Source organism: Sus scrofa, chromosome 17 (genome assembly GCF_054392235.1).
Source record: "Sus scrofa isolate SSC_HxYL_T2T_F1_AM1 chromosome 17, Sscrofa_HxYL_maternal_Yorkshire_Landrace_v2.0, whole genome shotgun sequence".
NCBI lineage: Eukaryota > Metazoa > Chordata > Mammalia > Artiodactyla > Suidae > Sus > Sus scrofa.
The window spans coordinates 60,197,338-60,219,686 of record NC_139399.1 but is presented as its reverse complement, the minus strand read 5'-3'; the positions used below and the strand labels follow the sequence as shown (position 1 = coordinate 60,219,686).

At 49.6% G+C, this 22,349-nt stretch overlaps 1 long non-coding RNA gene across 2 annotated transcripts in view; it reads right to left on the bottom strand.

The window, feature by feature from the left end:
• LOC106506717 (uncharacterized) overlaps window positions 1–22,349 on the bottom strand; it is a 121,353-nt gene that overhangs the window by 94,451 nt on the left and 4,553 nt on the right. For both annotated transcript variants that reach the window (XR_014832598.1, XR_014832599.1), the window contains exon 3: window positions 19,464–19,587. This is a non-coding gene — a long non-coding RNA (uncharacterized LOC106506717). The remainder of the gene's footprint in view (window positions 1–19,463; window positions 19,588–22,349) is intronic.

Below are 22,349 nucleotides of genomic sequence, written 5' to 3'. Positions count from 1 at the left end.
GAGCTGTAGCCACCGGCCTACACCAGAGCCACAGCAACTTGGGATCCAAGCCATGTCTGCAACCTACACCACAGCTCACGGCAACACCGGATCCTTAACCCACTGAGCAAGGCCAGGGATCCTTGTGGTTCCTAGTCGGGTTTGTTAGCCACTGCGCCACGATGGGAACTCCTATCACATTTTCTTGTCACTGCATTTTTACCACCCAGTCTTGCCCACTGTGACCTCCTGAAGTCAGGGGCTGTGCCTACTTTTGGGGTCTAATATCTACAGGCATCAATATATTTTCAATAAATTAATGTTGGCCATCATTCCCCTTTTTTAAATGAGTGTTGATGACTTGTTCTGCTTCTTGGGTTGGCTGTGTCTCCTTTCCTCTTCTTCAAAAACAGGATTGTCTTGTTAAGAATCCTTTACTCTCAGCCTGCTTCCACTGAAGACAGGAAATTACTTACCCTCTTTCCCGGAAAACAGCCTGCAGATTAACTCACAGATGGTAACGAGACAAAGACAAGAAACACCAAACACCTGCTGTGCACCTAAAACGCTAGGAAAGGAAAAGACACAGCATCCTTGGGAAGGGCAGCAACCTTGTCGTGCTTTAGAGACAATGCCAGGTGGTTTCTGAGGAGGTGACAAAATGAAGAGGTCAGACAGCTATGTGGCAAAAGCAGGAGGTGTGAAATTCACCATGTGAACTTCAAAGGTCCAAACTGCAACTGCTTGAGCACAGCGCCAGCTCTGCCACTGGACAGTGTAGTAACTGAGCAAGTCACTTCACCTCTCTGGGCCTGTTTTATCTTCTTAAAATGTAAATCACCATAGTGTGTGCCCCAGAGAGCTTGTGTAAGGATTTTTACAAGGTAATATATGTACCATACTTGAAGTTCTTATTCATTATTAATTCATTAGTTAAGTTCAGAAAAGAGAGGAAAATGAGTGGGAGTAAGCAGGGAAGGCTTCCTGGAAGAGGTAGAACCAAAGTAGGAATAATTAAATGAATGCGGTCAATTAAAGAAGAAACTCCCGAGGGTAATAACTCCGGTAGAAGAAACTGCACACACTGAATGGAAGAATGACGACTGGGTTGCTCCGAGTCACATCAAGGGACTTTGCAAGAGACACAGAGGGTGTAGCTTGAGTGTTACTCTTGTGACACAGCCTTGGAACAGACAAAGAAATCTGAAAGCCAGGGCTCAGTAGGTGGGAGCAGCAGGTGGTTCTGCCATGTTCCTTAGGGAGTCAGGGGGCACAGCTGGAGCAATGGAAGAAGAATGAGACGTTAGGTTATCATGGGATTGGCAGAGAGACTAAACCTTTGGTCCAATGAAATTAAACATGTTAATTAAGACTATCCTCAACCCAACAGCATTGATTTGGTTAGAAATTACCTTAGATAAACATTCTTGTCTGGACAAGGAGTGATGTCCAAAGTTGGCACTGCAGCACTGATTGTAAGTAAAACCAAGCAGAATGGAATTCTATATAGCAGCATAAAAAGAATGAGATGAGGAAAACAGTATGGCAGCTCCCCCAACCAGTTAAACACAGATCTACCACACAAAGCAGCAATCGCACTTCTAGGCATATACCCCAAAGAACTGAAAGCAAGGACTCAAACAGATATTTGCACACTCATGATTATAGCAACATCCCTCACAGCAGCCAAGAGGTGGAAGCAACACACATGTCCATCAACAGATGAGTGCATAAACCAAATGTGGTATATCTATACAGTGGAATATTATTCAGCCTCAAAAAGGAATGAAATTCAGACACATGCTACAGCATGGACGAACCTTGAAGACATGATGCTATTATAAGAGGTACTGAAAATGGTCAAACTCACAGAAACAAAGAGTAGAAGGGCTGTTGCCAAGGGCTGAGGGGAGAGTGGAGATGGGAGTTAGTGTTTAATGTGAACAGGATTTCAGTTCAGGGTAAAGAAACAGTTCTGGAGATGGATGGTGGTGGTGGCTGTGCAAAAATGTGAATATAATGCCACAGAATTGTCCACGTAAAATGGTCAACACAGCAAATTTTATGTTATATATGTTTTACCTTCACAACAAAAAAGAAGGAAGTGGATCTGCCTATATTAACTTATAAATTTAAAGAGGAGAGTAGAGAGAAATAAGTAGCAGATGATACCATGGTAAATACAGATAAAGGGCCTGGGCACAATACCCATGTCTGACCGTGGGCATCACCTTGGGGGCAGAGACTGCAGTGGATGGGCCGTGATGGGCAGGGGGCCCCCGGGGCGCCAGGGGGTCCCTCTCCACAGCCCGGAATTAGGAGCACAGGCTTTCAAGCCACATGGTCTAGATCCAGGTCCCACTGAGTCACCTTCACCTCTCTATGCCTCGTTTCTTCATCTGTAAAAAAGGGAATAATAATAGACCCACCTCACAAGTTGCTAGGGTTATGAAATGAATTCAAACATGTAAAGCCCTGAAAAGAGTGCCAGGCGCATAAGCCTTGAATGAATGCTAGCTATTGTTATAATCGGCCGGAGTCCAAATCGTTGGAAGAATGAAGAAAGATGTTCCAGGGGACAGGGTCTGTTTGGAAGAGGGGCAGGTAATTAACATAGGTCGCCCATGCCAGGCTTGCAGGGGGAGTTTATCCTCCGGGACAGGAAGCGGAGGCAGGCACTCAATTGTGATTCATCTCACAGACCGGCTGGCTTCTGCGACAGCAGGATTTATCCTCACTCCACTGTCACTCCCCTGGCCCTTCAAGACCCTCTAATGGTACGTAATTGTGTTTACCTGGCCTCTCCCCAGCCTCTCATTGGCAAGCCCCTCGCTTCCCTGAATGCTGAAACAAACCTGATGAATCCGGATGGACGAGGCCCCCCTCGGAAGCATTGGGCCCAGAAAGAGGGGCCAACATGGAGCTGAACGAACACAATCACAGGCCCTGGGAATGAAGATGGCTTTGTGCCCTCCACTCCTGACCAGCAGTGGCATCGGGGATGTAACTCGGAGCATCATGGCTCAGTCTGCCTCCAAAACGATGCCCCAGGTTCAAATCTTGCCTGGGCCCTGTGCAAGCCCTGTCTGCCACCGTGCAGGTCACCGCATTCCTCCAGACGTCATAACAGTGCCTGCTTCACTGTCAGGGTGATGAGATGAGCGTGCTCCCTGCGGGGCCCAGAACCAGCCCCCCAGAGTAAGCACCCCGTACACTGCAGCCACCTTACTGCCAAATCCCTCATTCGAGGGAAACAACACACCAGCACTGCAGTGGTTTCACAGTACAGATCAAGTAGCTAGTGGGGAGAGCTGGTTTCCATTTCTAAAGCATCCGGTGTACAGCTGTTCGCCTGTCGACTGAAAAAATATACAAGTCCAAGGTTGAGACATATGTTTTCTCTGGCGGCCGTACTGAGAACTACAGCCTGGGACAGCAGCCCCTCTGGGACAGCTCTGGAGACTGCTCCAAAAAGGAAGAGAGCAGCCAGGAGTTAGAGGAATTTCTGCTCAAAAAAACAAAAAAACTCAAAAAGGAGTTCCCACCACAGCACAGAGGGTTAAGAATCTGGCTGTAGCAGCTCAGGTTGCTATGGAGGCACAGGTTTGATTCCCAGCCGAGCACAGTGAGTTAAAGGATCTGGCATTACTGCAGCTGTGGCAGAGGTCACAGCTGTGGTTCAGATTCAGTCCCTGGCCCAAGAACGTCCATGTGCCACAAGTGCAGCCATAAAGTGAAAGATGAAAGATAAGCAAACACGTAGTCGAAGATCAAAAAAATGACTCAAGTTAATGACTGTAGTGCTTTTACACATACGGGAAGATACAAGAGTCTGGGCTCACTGATATTATTCCTTTGATCTGCATCTTAACAACCCACGGCCAGTATCCCGTTTTTCTCCATCCCGAATCCCCTCAGGATGCACCATCGGGGCGGCTGCAGTAGCTGACGGCTTGGTGGCCGCAACATCCTTTGTTTATTGAAACGGCAGGTGGCATTCTTTGTCCACACACTCCGTGGTGTACACCGCGGGCGGGCAGCAGGCCAGGATGAGCAACCAGGTCAAGTCAGAGACATGATGCTGAATGCTCTGTTGGATAAAGTTTCACATAAAACTTCAGAGTTCAGGCTCCTCTTGGGAAAAGAGAGGCTCTGGCAGAGCTGGGCTATGTTTTCTGGTGGCAGCCAGAGTCTGAGCCCCTTCCCACCAGGGACAAGCCTGCTCTAGCTACCCACAGCCCATTGTGTCTCAGACTCTTCCCGGCTCATGTTACCATCTGACTCCATCATTGTCCCAGTAATTGCCAGCCCTATAATCAGGGCCGGACTTACAGAAATGAACCGGAAGAGCATCCTCACCCAGGAAGCTTGGAAACTGGCTGGAGAAACCCTCAGAGAGACGCAAATGATACATGCAGTGCAGCCAGTGACAAGATTGTGATCAAAAGCAGTCAACAGACAAGGAGTCCAGGAGTCTTTCTGCAGGAGCTGACTGTTAACTCAACCTTGGGGACCTACAGTATCAGAGATCTACACCCCCAAAATATAGGGACAGGGCAGGGGGTAACCTTTTGTCAACAATTTGAAAAACGCTGGAATCTCTTTTTTTTTTTTTTTTCTTTTTACAGCCGCACCTGTGGCATATGGAAGTTCCCAGGCTAGGAGTCAAATCCGAGCTGCATCTGCCAGCCTACACCACAGCCACAGCAACACCAGATCCAAGCCGCATCTGTGACCTACACTGCAGTTCATGGCAATGCTGGACCCTTAACTCACTGAGCGAGGCCAGGGATCGAACCTGCATCCTCACAGACGCTATGTCAGATTCTTAACCCACTGAGCCACAACCGGAACTCCAGATGTTGGAATCTTATGCTAAATGTTACAGGAAACTGCAGCCTTAAGAGTTTTCCAGAACAAGAAAGAAAAAAACAGTTTCTAATTTCAGACATAAACAGACTGGTTCAGTTAAGTTTGATTTTTCAGAAAGGCCATAACCTGCAAAAGTTAAGGAAATGCGAATGCTGAATGCCGAGTAAATTACTGTTGAAAGGGATTATTGGATTCCAGCATTCACAGTGAAATATCTTGGGGATTATGATAGAGAAATGTTTCATAAACTTAATACAGAGAAGAAAAATACTGTGAACCAGAAAGCCACAGGATATTTCATCGTGATTTTCTGCTAAGTATGGCGAGCTGCTGAGGAATAATTAGGAATGATAATCATATTATTTATGTCTAACTTCTATATCAAGACCCCCTGCAGTATTTTTGAGTCTTAGGCAGTTTTTAAACTTTAAAATGTTTTTACTAAGTATGATTATTCCCTTCAGTGTTTTCTAAGGGCAGCATAGGTACAACTGTCGTGAATAAGAAGAGTTAGTTATATAGCCCACAAGTGAATACATTGTTTTAATTTTATAATATTAGGGAATCTTTCACTGCACTTCTATTTTGGCTATTTTTTATTTAATACTTAGCAATGTTGGTTTTCCATTTGCCGTAGTGATGATATAAAGCTTCATTTTAAAATAAATCCATTTAACCAAAAAAAGTAGGTTGGTTTAAAGAAACACTTTGGCAGTAACAGGTATTGTGCTCAAATGTGGTAAATGGAGGTGATAAATATAAAGTTCACAAAAATATCGCTCTTAAATAAAAGGGAAATTTGATGAGATCCAATGTACGACTTCTTGGGTATCATTTCCCTCCCATTTTATTATTTTATAATATCTTCCTCTCATTTCCGGCATCTCAGCATGGCAGGTTCTCATACATATTTGTTGGGTAATCAAGTGAGAATCAATCAATAAAAAAAATTTACCATAAGACCCACAATACCATCCATCCCTGATTAAGTCTGTTAAGAGTGACAGTAACAAAGTCATTTACAATACATTGAATATTTATCATATTCCAGACACCTAATCTTAGGTCTTACACCTCTCATCTCCTTAAATACCTACACCAGGTTTATGCAGTATTTATTCTTGCCATCATACAAAAGAGTAAAACAGAGAAAGGTTAAGTTTCTTGCCCAAGTAGATCAAGTATGCTCTAAACTTTAATGATATTTGTGGCTTATTTAACAAGAGGCCTAGAGCTGGATGTTTCTGGGGTTTTTTCAGTGGCTCACAAAGGTCAGACATCTCTGGGATACTCCTTACTTACCTATAGTCACAAAGTGGCTGCCACAGCCCTATACATCACATCTCCACATGGGTACTCCAGGCAGGGAGGCTGTAGGGTCTGGCACCATAGAGCTCTCCTCTCCAGAACACCTCATGAAAGGAGCAATTTCTTTCCCATAATCCCCCAGCCCATCTCCCCTTGCATCTCACTGACCGGAACTGTGTCACAGGGCAACATCTAGCTGCAAGAGATGCAGGAAGTGTTAGCACTGGGGTGTGCACATGATTGGCTTAGATCTATCATAGTTCATCTCTGTGGCTGGTAAAAGATTAAGCTCTTTGAAAGGTGAGGTACCTTAGAAAATAAGAATGGAGAGGGAAGCTACATTCAGAATAACAGGAAGAGGGAGAAAAAGAGGTCCCCAGACTATGAAGTGGCCAGAGGTCAGGAAGCTGGGAAAACAGATGCTTGTGAATCTCTAAAGCAGGGTTTCTCCAGGTCGGCACTACTGCAGGCAGGATAATTCTTTGTTTTTTCTGGGGAGGGAGCTGTCCCAGGCTTTCCGGAGCATTTAGCGGCATATGTGGCTGCTACCCAGCCAGTGCGGGTAGCGACAACCAAAAAACATCTCCAAAGACATGTCCCCGAGGGTGGGAGGAGGGGAGCAAAACGGCCCCAGGTTAAGGATAACTGGCCCAGGATGATACAGTGAAGATACCCATGCCCTAACACAGGTCAGAAGCCAGAGCTTTCCCGCTGCTCTGGCTCTGCCAGGTCCTCAGTACCCAGCAGGTGGCAGGGAGATAGGGAAGCCCATTAATGACTGAGATTGAATTTGCCCCCAGGCGAAGTGAAAGAAAGTAGAGAAATATGCTCCCACTGCCTTTTTCCAGCCTGCCCTATTTTTATGGACTACAATTTACGGCTGCTGCAAAGAGATTCCTGAAAAGTCGATGTGAGACCAAAGCCAAGGTCACTGGGCCAGCTGAGGCACCACAACATCCCATGTGAACGACTCCGAGTTCCCCGGCCTGACTGCTTACGTCCCTCTGACCCCGTCACAGGTCTCCTGTCTGCAAGGCCGGTCACAGCGGTGCACGGTTGTTGTGCCTGCTTGCGACACTGGCCAAAGCAGCTCTTCCTCAGATGCCATGGGCCAGCGTCTGGGACCCAGATTATGAATCCAGGTGCAAGCAGCCTGTGACAGGACAGGTCTGGGCTGGGAAACTTGCACGACAGCATTACGTTTATAACAATGTAACTAATTCCTACAGGTGCGTAGGTGGGGGGAGAAGGGTGCTCTTCCTTTTTGTCAGTGATTTGAAAAGTATTAGAATCTTGTACTGAATCTTGCAGGAAACGGCAGCATTCAGAGCTTTTCGGAACAAGAAAGGGAAAACGGTTTCCAACGGTGAACATAAACCGGTTGGTTTGGTAATATTCATATTCCAGGAAGCCTGTAACCTGCAAAAGTTAAGTCCCTGTGCATGCCGAGTGCAGAGTAAATTCCTAATGACGGTTGAAAGTCACTCTGTTGTTATTATTATTATTATTACTATTACTGTAATAACTGACATCATTATTACAAGAATTTCGCATGTTGTAATGCTGGAAAGGACACGCGGGGGTCCTTGCACACAGGGAGTTTCCTGATCTCACCTTGGGGTTCTCTGAGTCACGTGCAGCAATTTCACAGGGACCTGGTGCTGCTCTTTGTGGAGCGAAGGGCAGCCAGGAAGCCTTTCAGGGCTCGTATTACGGGCCACGCATTAGACCTCAGGGGTTCCTTTGGGTCCTCAGAGAAGTTGGGAAGCTGGCAGGGGGTTCAGTGGGTTCCCGGGGGGGGGCAGGCAGGGTGCACCCCACCAGCCCTGAGCCTGCTGGGATGCACAGCCCAGCGAGATCACCAAGGTGGGCTGCATGGGCGTGCGACTGTGGGCCCCCTGCTTAGAAGGGCCCTGTGCTTGGGTGAAGGCTCTGCTGTTGCCATCTTAAAACTCTTCATATTTAAATGATGAGAGCTCACGGTTTCATTTTGCGCCGGAGCCTGCAGACGGCTCAGCCCTTCCGAAGACCGCTCTCGCAAGGCGATCAGGTCAGGTTCGCTGGCCTCCAGGGTGAGGCCGGGGTGTGGTCTGCAGAGTCCGCTGCAGAGAGCCAGGCAGGTAGGCCCCTTGGCTCTGGAGGCAGTTCACATGGATCCGCTTTCTGCCGGCTCAACAGCTCTGAGACCCTGGGCCGCCACCTAAGCCTGGCCCCTCAGTTTCCCCAGTTGAGCCAGCAGAGCGGTGATGCGATTCCCGCATAGGGCTGCGTGCTGATGACATGAGATGACACACAAACACGCAAAGCACCGGGCCTGCTGCCACTAGGTCTGCCAGAGCTGGCACTGCTCGTTGGCATAACCATTGCCACCAGATATCCTGCGCTTCACAAACACAATTTCACACTTTGGTTTTTACAAAAATTATGCTGAAGGTACAAATGCTCGTTTTCCATGAAGCATCTGAAACACATTAAATGACACCCCCCAAGTCCTCAGAGTTCGGGGAGTAGCAGGACCCGGGTTCAAATCCAGCACAATTGGGCTCAAAGCCAATCATCTTTCCACCACTGCACCTTTCCTCGGGAAGGAAGGGCTGGTCAGTTTGCAGCCAGGGATGTGTCGCGGCTGAGGCCGCGGCTACTACAGATGTGACATGAGTGGCCTTCAGCCGTTGCTCAGCTTTCCACCTCTTTTGTTCCCCCTAGGGCTGCATCTGCAGCATCTGGACGTTCCCAGGCGAGGGGTCAAATCAGAGCTGCAGCTGCCTGCCTAGCCACAGCCAGATCCAACCTGCGTCTGCAGCCTACACCATAGCTCAGAGCAATGCCGGATCCTTTAACCCATGAGCGAGGCCAGGGATCGAACTCACATGCTCATGGATACCCGTTGGGTTGGTAACCAGCTTCCCACGTCCAACAACCCATTGCAGAACCTGCTGGGTCACTCTCCCAGTCGCTCATATTCACAGGCCTGATCTTGCTGTTACCTTTACGGAAGAGCTAGGCTGGCAGATTCGACCTTCCAGCACGACAAGATGATATTCACCAGGCACCAGAGACGTACCCAGTGTGGTGCGGGGCACCTGACAGGGTGGTTGGGGCTGGGAAACAAAACAGGAGCTGGTGAGCTCCCTCATGTCCTAAGCGGAAATTCTGATAGAGTCACTCATTCATTCATTCCTTCAAATGTCTTCAGTACAAATGTATCTGGAACAACTCACAAGAGGGAAAGGCACATATCTATTAACCATACCAAACGATGCACAATCTGGCTCATAATAAGAAAAATGCAAATGAAAATGACACAGGCAAACCATCTTGGCTAAAATCCAAAGGTTTATACACAAGGTTTGGGGAAAAGAAACCGGCTCTCTTGCACACTGTTAAGTGGTGAGATAAAATGCTATAGCCCCTGTGAAGGGCCCTGGCAAGACATGAAAAAAATGCATAGGCATCAGTCTTTGACCCAGAAAGTCCACTTCTAGGAATTTAGCCCAAGATATACCGGCAAAAATATAGAAGGACATATGCACGGCAGCACTGTTTGTATCAGCAAAAGACTAGAAACAACCCAATCTTATCAAAAGGAGACTAATAAATAAAATATGGTATTTTCACACAATAGGATTGTACACAGCTGTAAAAAGGGATAAAGAATAACTCTACATACTGCTCTGAGAATATTCCATTAAGTGAAAGAAGCAAGAAGGGAAGAGCCATCTAAGAAAGAGATACAGGACTTCCCGTCGTGGCGCAGTGGTTAACAAATCTGACTAGGAACCATGAGGTTGCGGGTTTGATCCCTGGTTTAGCTCAGTGGGTTAATGATCTGGTGTTGCCATGAGCTGTGGTGTGGGTCGCAGACAGGGATTGGACCCTGCGTTGCTGTGGCTCTGGCACAGGCCAGTGGCTACAGCTCCAATTAGACCTCTAGCCTGGGAACCTCCATATGCTGCAGGGGCTCTAGAAAAGGCAAAAAGACAAAAAAAAAAAAAAAAAAAGATACAAAGACATATACATTTGGTTATGTATTTATATAGTTGATTATATATCTTAAAGATGACTTTTGTATCTTAAACATGGAAGGATATGCCACAAATATACATTAAAGATTATAAAGGAGAGCGTTCCCATTGTGGCTCTGCAGGTTATGAACCCAACTAGTATTCACAGGATGTGGGTTCAATCCCTGGCCTGGCTCAGTGGGATAAGGATCCGGCGTTGCCATGAGCTATGGTGTAAGTTGCAGACATGGCTTGGATCCCGAGATGCTGTGTGTGGCTGTGGCGTACGTCAGCAGCTGCAGCTCTGATTTGACCCCTAGCCTGGGAACTTCCATGTGCTGCAGCTGCAGCCCTAAAAAGCAAAAAAAAAAAAAAAAAAAAGATGATAAAGGAGGGATGGCATAGAGGAGAGGTGGCAGGAATAACTGCTAGACCCAGTTTGGGGAGCTGTATGAGTTTCCTAATGGCTGCTAGAACAACTTAACACGAGTTAAGTGGCTTAAAACAACACGAATTTACTTTCTTACTCTTCTGGAGGGCAAACATCCCAAATGCGTCTGCCTACTCTAAAACCAAGGAGCTGGCAGGGCTGTGTTCTTTCAGGAGGACCTGGGGGCGGTCCGGTCCCAGACTCTGGCAGCTGCTAGGGGCCTTCTGCCTTCCTTGGCTTGCAGCTCTGATCTCCACCTCCAAAGCCAGCAGCGAAGCCTCTGCTCTCCTCTCTGGCCTCTGCTTCCATTAGCACCTTTTCCCTCTGACTCCTGCCTCCCTCTTGGAAGGACCCTTAGGGTCCATGGGGCCCACCTGGATTATCAAGGATCATCTTCCCCATCTCAAGACTCTGGATTCCACGCGCAAAACCCCTCTGCCATGGAAATACATATTCACAGGTTCCGGGGATTACACTGTGGACACCTGGGGCCAGCGGATTCATCTATCAGGAGAACCAGGCAAATATTTTACATATGTATAAACAAAGGTGAATTTTTCCCAAAGCAATTCTTGGGCAAGGAAAAGGAAGTGAAACAAAAGACACTATGTACCCAGCTAGTGGCAGAGGGAGGAAGCCACGCGATGTTAAAAGACCGTGTTTTGACTTCTATTATTCTAAGGACAAGAGAGGACTGCAAGTAAATCTCACACTGTTTTGAGTAATCATACTGTTGACAGCAATGTCGACGTTGCTATTCTGAGCCTGCCGTGTGTGTGTAATGGGATAAAGAAGATGAGCAATTATGTTTGTTTTTTTTTTTTTTTTTGAAAGAATGAGGTTTTTGGCTTGAGGGAAAGAAGATACAATGCAAAATCAACGAAGTTAAGGAAAAACCCTGTCGTTTCTGAATGTGAAGTAGGAACTCATGATTTTGTATATATACGTTTTAAAGTAACATGTCCTAGGAATTCTCATCATGGTGCAGTGGAAACGAATCCAACTAGTATCCATGAGGTTGCGGGTTCGATCCCTAGCCTTGCTCAGTGGGTTAAGGATCCAGCGGTGCCGTGAACTGTGGTGTAGGCCACAGACGTGGTTCGAATCCTGTGTTGCTGTGGCTGTGGCGTAGGCTGGCAGCTATAGCTCTGATTCGACACCTAGCCCGGGAACCTCCATATGCCGCTAGTGCGCCCCTAAAAAGAAAAGAAAAGAAAAAAAGGTAATATTTCCTAACTCTTTATCTTCTGAAAAGACCAAAGAATAATGACCGGCCCCATAGCAGTGAACACCCTAGTGCCTTGATTGTGGTGCCTGGATTGTAGCCTCTAGGTGTCTTTTCTCAATAAAGGAACCAGAGGCCCCTGGAGAAATGACTGATTCTAGGTCTGGGGCAGGAAGCATATGAGATGAGTCTGGGACATCTTGTCACAGGGGAAGTCAAAGAAGCAACTACTAACAGTCATCCACCGAAAGGCCACTGAGGACAGGTGGCTTTTGAGCTGAAACGTGAAGAACAGAAGAGAGGCGGCCATGAAAAGATCTAGAGGGAACACCAAGGGCAAAAGCCCTAAGCCTGCTCGAGATGGAGAGAGAAGCCCAGTGCAGTGTCCTGGGCGGGGAGAGGCGACGAGACAGGCCGAGAGGGAGGCAGGAGCCCCCCCAGACACAGCGGATTTTTTTCTCCTAAGTGCAGTAAGAAGCCACTGACGGGTTTTAAGCAGGCAATGACATCACCCCAATTAGATTTGCAAAAGATCCTTCCAGCTTCAGGGGGGGAGGGTGACTGGGAAGAGGGCAAGAACGGCAGCCCAGCTGAAAGGCCCCTACATTCCTCCAGGCAGGACGTGGTGGGAGCCTGGACCAGGGCCAGGGGGAGGGGGAGACAGGATGGGGAGACACGGTGAAGGGGTGAAAAGTCGGATGCAGGAGCCTTTCGAAGGGGGACCCAGTATGACTGGCTGGTGGATTGGGGATGGGCGGGAGGAGAAATGAAGGCTGACCCCTAGGATTTTAGGCTTCCCACAGTAGGGTGGGAAGGAGGTGAGGAAGATGAGGCAGGAGTGACGTGGGAAGGTGGGGGTGGGGGGCAGTGGTACGTTGCGATGGGGCTGCAGAGATGGCGTGGTTGGACAGATACGTGAGTTTGGAAATCAAAAGAGAATCGGCGGGGCAGGTATAAACACAGGATCCACCCCAGAGAGAGACGGTGTCCTAAGACGTGGGACTGAACACGATTGTGTAGGGACTGGACGCAGACAGGAGAGGGAAGGGAGACAAACACACAGTCGTGATTTACTCCAACATTCAGAAGTCAGGAGGAAGACGAGGAGCCAGCAAAGAAGGCTCGGGAAGAGCCAGCAAGGTTGTGGGTGGGGAGCCAGGAGTCCCTGAGGTCCCCAAAGGCAAGGAGAATGCGGTCAAGGACCAGATCAACTGTGTCAAAGGCTGCTGAGCGTTTGTGATTCTCTCAAGCAGATGGAGTGGCTCAAAAGACAGTGGGCAGGGAGTTCCCGCGGTGGCGCAGTGGTTAATGAATCCGACTAGGAACCATGAGGTTGCAGGTTGGATCCCTGGCCTCACTCAGTGGGTTAAGGATCCGGGGTTGCCGTGAGCTATGGGGTGGGTCACAGACGCAGGTCGGATCTGGTGTTGCTGTGGCTCTGGTGTAAGCCAGCAGCAGTAGCTCCGATTCGACCCCTAGCCTGGGAACCTCCATACGCCACGGGAACAGCCCTAGAAACGACAAAAATAATAATAATAATAAAGCGAGAGACATGCAACTCTCCCTTTCACCTGAACACTTGGAGGCCACTGTAGGGTTGTTCACTGGCCTAACTTCGATATTACTGTGTCTCGGGGAAAAGGGAGGCCTGAGGAGAGGGAAAGAGATGTGGGAGGGGCCGGAGGGTGGAGCGGTCAGAACACACACAACATTTATCAATGAGGTTCCTGGTCTTACACAGTTTATGGGACCCACAATGAACAAGAGTAACAGTGAAGATCACTGAGCACAAAGCAGCACAATAAATATAGTGATCATGAAAAAGTCTGGGATGGCAAGAGTTACCAAAATGTGACACAGAGACGCAAAGTGAGCAGATGCTGTTGGGAAGAAGGCGCCAACAGACTTGCTCAGCATGGGGATGCCACAAACCTCAATTTGTTTAAAAAAAAAAAAAAAAGGTAGTATCTTCAAAGCAAAGTGCAACCAAACAAGGTATCCTGTCGTGCCTGGGGCGAGAAACCCTGCCTAGAAACACAAAGTATTCACATTGGAGGAAACCCCTCACATTACCCTAAAACGCCTTCGTTTTACTAAGGGGTACACTGAGACCCGGAAAAGGAGGCCTCCTGCCCAGAGACGTGGAATACGGGAGGGGCAGAGCTGCGACTAACACCCAGCTCTCCTTTGCCCGGGCTAGAGTTTGGGCCGCCGAACACGAGACCGCACATCGCTGGACAGGAGGCTGGATTCCATAAGCTGCCAAAGGAGAAAAGAAACCTCCTTCCCACCCCCAGGAACACACACGGTGATCGCCGCCGAAGCCAGAGACTGACAGCAGGCAGCGGCGGCGGCTGGCTGAGAACTGCCTCTAACCCTGGCGCTTGGTACACGGCCTGTACCCAGCCCTGAGTGCCACATCACAGCCGTGAGCCGCGTGCTGCCCACCAGCCGACTTCACGCTGGGCTGGTGGCCCCGACTGTGAAAGAGGCACGCCCTCTCCTCTAAATGCCTCGGCAACCACGGCGATGTTCTCTGCTCCCCTTGGAGCAGGGGTCACAGGGGTGTCGCCTGCCTGCTACAGACGGGCATGGCAGTGCCAGAACAAAGAAAGGAGGAGCGCAGGGATCCACGCTTCCCGCAGCTTCGCAGGCAGCCCGCAGCGCTGCCAACCAGCACCCCCGGAAAGGTGCTGCTCCCTTCGGCTGGAGCGAGGGAGGGAGGAGGGGGAAAAAATGGGTCACGGCTTGAAACACTTATTCACAGCTAGAATCAAGACCTTGTCCACAGGCCCCCGGCAAAAACTGAGTATCCTGCATTCTGAAGGGTAGCAGAACTGCTACCCGCCTCTGGGAGCTTAAGAATTTGGTGAATTTTTCCCACAGAAACCAATTTAAGGGAATCAATTGAGCATCTACCTGTCCTTCCCAGGTCCTGCGGTGACCAGTAACCCATTTTGCATCTAGACTTGGGATTCCTGAGCCAACGAAGGCAGCCTGCTGGTGGCTGAAATGAAAGCAACCAATTTTATCCAAGACTCTGCTGTTTGGAAAGCATTTGCACATCCTGAACCAGACAGAAACATCACAACCATCCAGAGAGAGGTGCTAAGCAGGGATTTTTAGCTGCATTTAATGGATGGGTGTGTGGGCTCAGAGGCAATGGTGGTTTGGCCAAAGTCACACACCGGGTCGGTGGGAGAGCTGAAGTTCAAATTCGGGCCTTGTAATTCTCCGCCTTCTCTCCACCACATATGGGCTGGTGGAAAGGTTGCTGGCCTGATCGAGGTCCAGTCCGCTGGTCACCCTTGCCCCCAAACTCTTTAGTAAAAGCGGCGGGCTCCAAAAAAGGGTTTGAAGGTCACCCTCGGTCCAGATCCCTTTCTCCAGCCTTCTCTGTGCCTCTAGCGGCCGACAACAACGCACCTCCATCTTCTGATGGGGCCTGGCCGGTCGGGAGCCTCAGCAAGACCAGAGGGAGCGACGAGAGGATGATTTCCTCAGGCCACCTGGTCCCTCGAGCCAAGGCCACTGGATCTCTCCAGACGGCTCTCCGTCTCCGCAGTGCTCTCCTCACACCCCAGCAACTGCTTCCGCCCCCATCCCTTGCAACCCAAGGGTAGTAACTGCTAATCAAAACACATGGCATGTCGCATGTGCACAAAAAACTAAGGAGAAAAAGAAAACGGGCTGGAGGATGGAGAGGGTTAGGAAGAGGGATGGAGTGATGGCATTTCAAACAGGGTGACCAGGAGCGCCCTCATCACGAAGGTGACATCCGAGCAAAGACCGAAAAGCAAGTAAGTGATCGAGCCATGCCCGTAGCTTGGGGAAGAATCTCCCAGACGCCTGGTGTGTTGGAGCAATGGCAAGGGAAGCTGGAGGAGAAGAGGAAGGAGTGGTCCAGGCACTACAGGACTGGTGGACCCTGGCGATGGGCTGGATTGAGGAGAATGCAGGCGACACGGGAGCCTAGGGGAATGAGGGTGACGATGGCTCAGCACTTTGAATCCCTGACTACAACAAAAGAACACAAGGGACAGGCTGCATGGAGCAAGCATCTGCCATCCTGCCCGAGCCTTCAAGTGATGACTGAGTGAGTTGAATGCACTGAGCCCCAGACGTCAGTTTGCGGGGCTGCCCTCATTGCCCTTGAAACCTCATCACTTGACCCATCTGCCCTTCATTTATCATTATCTGCCGTTCCATATGTACTTGATCACTTATTCACTGCTTCTCTCACACCAATATTTAAAACACGAACACAGATCTTAGCTGCCATGGCCAAAGCCGTATCCCCAAGATGCAGTTGGGAGGCTTGGCTCATAGCAGGTGCTCAATAAATGTTTGTTCCAAGATGAACAAACGAGTGGATGACGGAATGCACGAACTACTGCTGCTGCAGGCAGCTATTCCCCGCCCCCCGCCAAAGATTTTTTATTCCAGGCTATATGAAACTAAAGGCAAGAGCTACTCCTTTACCACTGAGAAGAGAACCTTATCGGTGAAGCACACAGGGTCCATGAGTCAACAAAGCACTTGGCACACAGTAGGTGCTTAATAAATATTCAGTGATTTGACTGGGCCTGTAAACTGAAGGGATGATAGAAGCATGAAACTGGAAGCCCTTATTCTGCCGCAAACGTACCCCACACTTTCTAAAGGCCACAACACACTCGCTTGAAATATAAGCCTTGATGTTTTTGTTGCCTTCTCTGCCCAGCCTTCCCATCCAAGACTCTGCCCCATAAGTCAGAAGGACCCACGTGGTGTGAAAGAGAATTAAAATTGTTTCAGTGGAAACGAAAGGAAAAAATTGATAAGGTTCCTTTTTTTCTTACTTCAAAAGGAAGCTCTTGAAAATAAATGGAATGCCCCGAGGGGAATAAGGCATTAAATACACGCCAGGATAACGGTATGAAAAGAACAGAGAAATTGCCAGAGACCTCCATCCCAGGGCTGCCTGGAGGGGACTTGACTAGACTAGGAGGCTGAGGGACCAGACGTGGGGGGACGAAGATCAGAATTTGAGTCAGTCTCAGGAGAGCGTGGCAGCCGAGCCCACCCCTGCAGACCACCTGCCACCAATCACGTGATCCCCGGGGCTATTGAGAGCCAGACGAGGGCCTCCCGCTGGCAGCTGCTCAGAGGCCCCCAAGGGTGAGCCAGCGGGGTGATGCCCACCTCACACCAGGATCGCCGAGCGCTAACGGGACTGCTGTGGGTCAACTCTTGACAACAGCCTGAGATGTCTACGTTCCACTCCCATCCCACCCTCCTGATGCCCAGAAGGCTGCTGGTAGTGCGAGGGGGCACAACTGCCGGCACCTGGACCCATCTGAGACGGGACGGCACCGGCCAAATCCAGGGCAAAGGTTACAGGAGACCCTTGCTTCGAGAGGCCTCTGCGTCCTCTTCTTTAACACTCAGAGGGCGACGTGGGATCGCCACGAGCAAACACCTGGCAGAGCAAGAGAGGTGAGACGTTTGTCCCACTCAAGGTGCCCTCAGCAGCAGTTGCACAGGAGAGGCTGCGGGGGGTGGGGTGGGGGGCAAGGGATGGGGGAGGAGGATGAGAACCAGCCTGGCACAGAGCATAGGGGGCTCCCCAGGAGCTGGCCTCCCAAGAGCTCTGGCCATTAGCCAGGCCATCTATTCCAGAGGTTCTCTTCTAGAAGACGAGACCGGGGGGAGGGGGGGTCAGGGTGACAAACGTTCCTTCATTCAGCCGTCCGGTCATTCGCTCCACAAATATTCATGGGGCATCTTCTGTGTATCACTGTGTGAGCCCCTGGGAATAAAACTGTGACCAGAAGAGCCTGGACAAGCCCTTCAGGATCCTTAAAGACAGGGACTTAACGGAGTTTTCAGTTGTGGCTCAGCGGTAATGAAGCCCACTAGTATCCATGAGGATGCGGTGGAATCCCTGGCCTTGCTCAGTGGGTTAAGGATCTGGCGTTGCTGTGAGCTGTGCTGTAGGTCACAGACGCAGCTCAGACCCTGTATTCCTGGAGGTCAGCAGCTGCTGCTCCGATTCGACCCCTGGCCTGGGAACTTCCATCTGCCGCACATGCGGCCCTAATAAAATAAAATAAAGATAAGTACTTAATTCCTTCCTGCTGTCACAAGAGCCCCAAAGGAAAAAATACAGAGATTCCTTTTGTCAAGAACTGTGAAGGGTCTGAGATTGGCCCTACTTGCGAGCTAGCAAGTGAGCCTGATTGGATGGATGCTGGCAGAAGACACGAGACTCCTGGGTCAGAGACCCGGGATTGTTCATTACTCAGAGCAAGAGCAGTAGCCAGAGGATCACCAGCTTCTTGCACAAGTTCCCAAGCCCCAGTTTTCACAGTGCAAAGACACGCAGTGAAATGCATCCCAAGAGAGGCACTCTGAGCTTAGGAAACTCAAATCTTTCACGGCGCATGTGCATGCATGTGTGCGTGTGTGTGTTAAAAACACACAACATACAATTTACCACCTTAACCCTTTCCAAGTGTACAGTTCTGTGCTGTTAAGTACATTCTCATTACTGTGCAACCGACAGCCAAAACTTTCCCACCTTCCCAAACTCCATACCCATGAAGCATCCATCTCTCTGTTCACTGCCCCACCCAAGCCTCTGGCAACCACCGTTCTGCTCTCTGTCTCTCTGGGGTGACTACTCCAGATGCCTCATCGAGGTGGAATTACATAGGACTTGGTTTTCCGTGTGACTGGCACACTTCCTTTGGCATAATGTCCTCAGGGTTTCTCCATGTCACAGCCTGTGTCAGAATGTCCTTTCTTTTTTTAAGTCCGAGCAAGATCTGGAAACCTAAATCTTTTACAATGAGCACTCAACATGCCTAGTCGATGCCGGGGAAAGAAACACTACCTCTATCGTCCAAGACTTTTCCCTACACAAACATCCTCTAAGATATGGTCTGCAAGAAAACAGTCTGTGCCTCTGCTGATGAGATGTGTAGAAATGCAAGATACCCAGGAGGGTGGCCTCCAAACCACTGTCAATCCAAAAAAAAAAGCTTCATGCCTCCACCTACTCAGCCATGCTGGGTCTGGACCAGCTACAGACCAGAGTGCTTCCCATGAGAATGCTTTGGGCCTTCACACAGTTCCCAACGAGTCTACCCCTCCAGACAGAAGACTCCAGCACAGGGAGGTAGCCCATCATGGTAGCTGAGGACATAGGATTTTTTTCACCAGCAGGTTTACTGCGGGGGATTTACTAAAAATGAGTGCACAGAGTCACAAAAAGACTTGCACGAGAAGGTGCAGAGCAGCTTTATCCACGGAAGCCCATGATTAGGACTGCCCGAATGTCCATCAACAGGCGACTGGAGCAACAAAATATGCTGTGTCCCCACAACGGAGCACTACTCAGCAATGAAAAGGAACGAGCAACAGGTATTTGCAACAACACACCAAGTTCAAAGCTGAGACTGAGCTTTACACTGAGCCAAGGAGGGCAGGCACAAGAGGCCACTCCTTGTGGTTCTGCTCACATGAATTTCCAGAAGACACAAAGCTAATCTTTGGTGAAAGAAACTGAAAGAGCGGTGGCCCCTGGGATGGCAGGGTGCGGGAGGGGGGCCTGACAGGAAACAGGAGGGAACTTCCCATCATGGCTCAGTGGTTAACAAACCTGACTAGGATCCGTGAGGATGTGGGTTTGATCCCTGGCCTTGCTCAGTGGGTTAAGGATCCGGCGTTGTTGTGAGCTATGGTGTAGATTGCAGATGTGCCTCAGATCTGGCGTTGCTGTGGCCCTAAAAAGAAAAAAAAATTAAAAATTTTAAAAAAAATTTTTTTTAAGTGAGGCTAGAAGTATGGCCTTGAAGCACCTTTAGGAGTGGACTTTTGTTTCTACAAATAAACTCTTATCTGAGGCAAATGAAAGTGATTCTGAAGGCATTTAAATTTTCATTGCTTCCTAAGAACACTTTCCTTGTTTAAGGATCTTTTTAAGTCCCTGAAATCCCCGTGGACAGGCTTATTCCTTCGATCTGTATATAGTTATGCAGCACCTCTTGGGTGCCAGGTGCTAGAGAGAGAAAGACGGCGGGAAATCAGACAGCCACCAAACAAGGTCCCTGCCCCCGTGGAGCTTGCATTCTGGTGGACAGACAACAAAAATGTACATGGAGCCGAGAGGAGATCATTTGGGGTACAGATCAGAGCTCTGAGGCAAGAGAATAGAGCATGAGAAAGAACATGATGGACGAGTGGGGGCTGCTTTAGATGAAGGCCTCGAGGTGGCCTCTCTGAGGAGGAAATATCGGAGCTAACACGGAAAGAGGAGGGGCAGCCCCGGGAAGTGCTGGTGGCAGAGCTTTCCAGACGGTGGGGCATAAAGACTGGATCCCCTGAGGCTTGGCCTTCTGAGATTCTGAAGAGGGGGCTCCTATGATGCAAAAGAACTGAAAAAAGCCTGTCAGTCTGGCTCTGCCACTCACCTGCTGTGCAATCCCCATACATCTCTTGCCCTCTCTGGGCCTTGTTTCATTCTCTGAACACCCAAAGGAGGTCTGACAACACAGTCTCTCGGAGCCGTTCCAACTATGACAATGCAGGGGCGTTTGACCAGATGCTGGCAAGGCACACGCCAGGTTCGCCCAAGATTTTTGAGTCCAAAAGGACAAGAGACTGAGGGACAGAGTCCACCAAGGCTCTGCCCTCTGGGGATAAGAACGAAGGCTCTAAGCTCTGCCAGCTTTGCTGCTGCAAAATGAAGACATTCTTCTGTCTCCCATCCCTGCCTCCAGGAAGAAAACAAGGTGGCAAAAACCCAGCATCCTCCCCAGCAGCCCTCCGACCGGCTGCAACCTTGGAAATAAATGGTCCCGTCAGCTCTGAGGAGGGTGAGCTCAGGATTTCAGATGAAAATGAAATAAGAGGGAACGCAGCCCAGAAGCAATGCAAAGTAACGACAGGGCCACAAAAATCTTCCACTGCAGCAAGCTGGTGCTGAGAGCCAGGCGACGGGGCGCTGACCTCAGATGCGGGGACACTGGGGGATGAGCTCATGCCCAGGGCCAGCTGGTGGGGCCTGCGGTTCTGGGGTCCTTGGGCTATCTGAGAGGACCTGGTCCTGGCTGGCAGGGCCGCTGCTTTCTAGCCCCACTCCCACCCCATCCTCCTCTCACTAAAGCCTTAGTTAGCCTCCAGATCAGACAGCCTCCAGGAACAGACCTGCAGGGCTGGCGGACTCCATCCCTGCGCCAGGGAAAGAGGGCCTCAAAGCTGACGGACTCCTTAGCAGGAAGGCGGCAGGTTGCAATCCCAGGAAATGAGATGGTGCAGAGGGGACCGTGATTTAAAAAGCCATCATCTAAAGGCACCGCCAGTCCTGCTAAGCTCCAGGTTCTGCCGTCGCTGCAATCACAGCTTCCTGTTTTCTGGCTGCGCCACCCTGAGCAAGTTACTGACCTGTTCCTGTCTCTAAAACGGGGGAAATAACAGCACTGGCCACGCAGGGTTATTGTGAGAATTCAATGTAAGAATCTGAGCATGGTTTCTGGCACAGAGTAAGTGCTCTCCTTGAGTTAATTTATTTAGTTAATTAGTTACTTTTGGTCTTTTCAGGGCCGCACATGCCACATACAGACGTTCCCAGGCTAGGGGACAAATCAGAGCTGTAGCTGCCGGCCTCCACCACAGCCACAGCAACACCAGATCCAAGCCGTGTCTGCGACCTACACCACAGCTCACGGCAACGCCGGATCCTTAACCCACTGAGTGAGGCCAGGGATTGAACCCGAGTCCTCGAGTCAGGTTCGTTAACCACTGAGCCACAACGGGAACTCCAAAGTTAGTTTATTTTTATATCGTTTCATAGTCACATTAAATACGTCTCTATATGCACAAGGAAAGCAACATAGGACCAGCCAAGCTCAAACACCCAAGCTCGTTAATACTAAGAATCCACAGACTATCTCTTGACCCTCCCCTCCCCCATCTACCCAACAATCTTCAGCAATGACACCCAGCCCCCCTTTGAGCCTTGCTTAGCCTCTGCCAGTGCAAAGCACGCTAATGAGCTATCTCTCCTCTTAGACCAAAAAACCCCCCAAAAGTTGAAAGCAAGGGTTAAAATCTCAAATGCCCACAGGGGCCAAGAAAGTACAGCAGATGAGTCAAGGGAGCTCAGCCTCAGACAACAAGAAGCAGTGAGGACTGTGGCAAACTAGAGAAGCCATGTCCCATCTGAAGGAAAAAGTTGCTACCAGCTCTGGCCAGTTTTCGCCAGGGAGGAATGTAGGTCCAGGGTTGGAGACGTTTGAGATTTCAAGGGAAGCCAGAAATCCAGATTTTTTATGCGAGATCTCCTAATGTTCAAATATTAGCATACATTCATTCTTTTTAAAGTAAGGAAGGCCCAGCGAGATACACCCGTTTGCACCCAGTGAGTTGAGGGGCAGCGCCCTCCAGCTATTCCTGGCTTCGGGGCCAGTGCCCTCTTCCTGCAAGAAGCAGAACATCCTGGCGGGCCTGAAGCAACAAGGAATCAGAGAGATCTTAATTAAGCTCC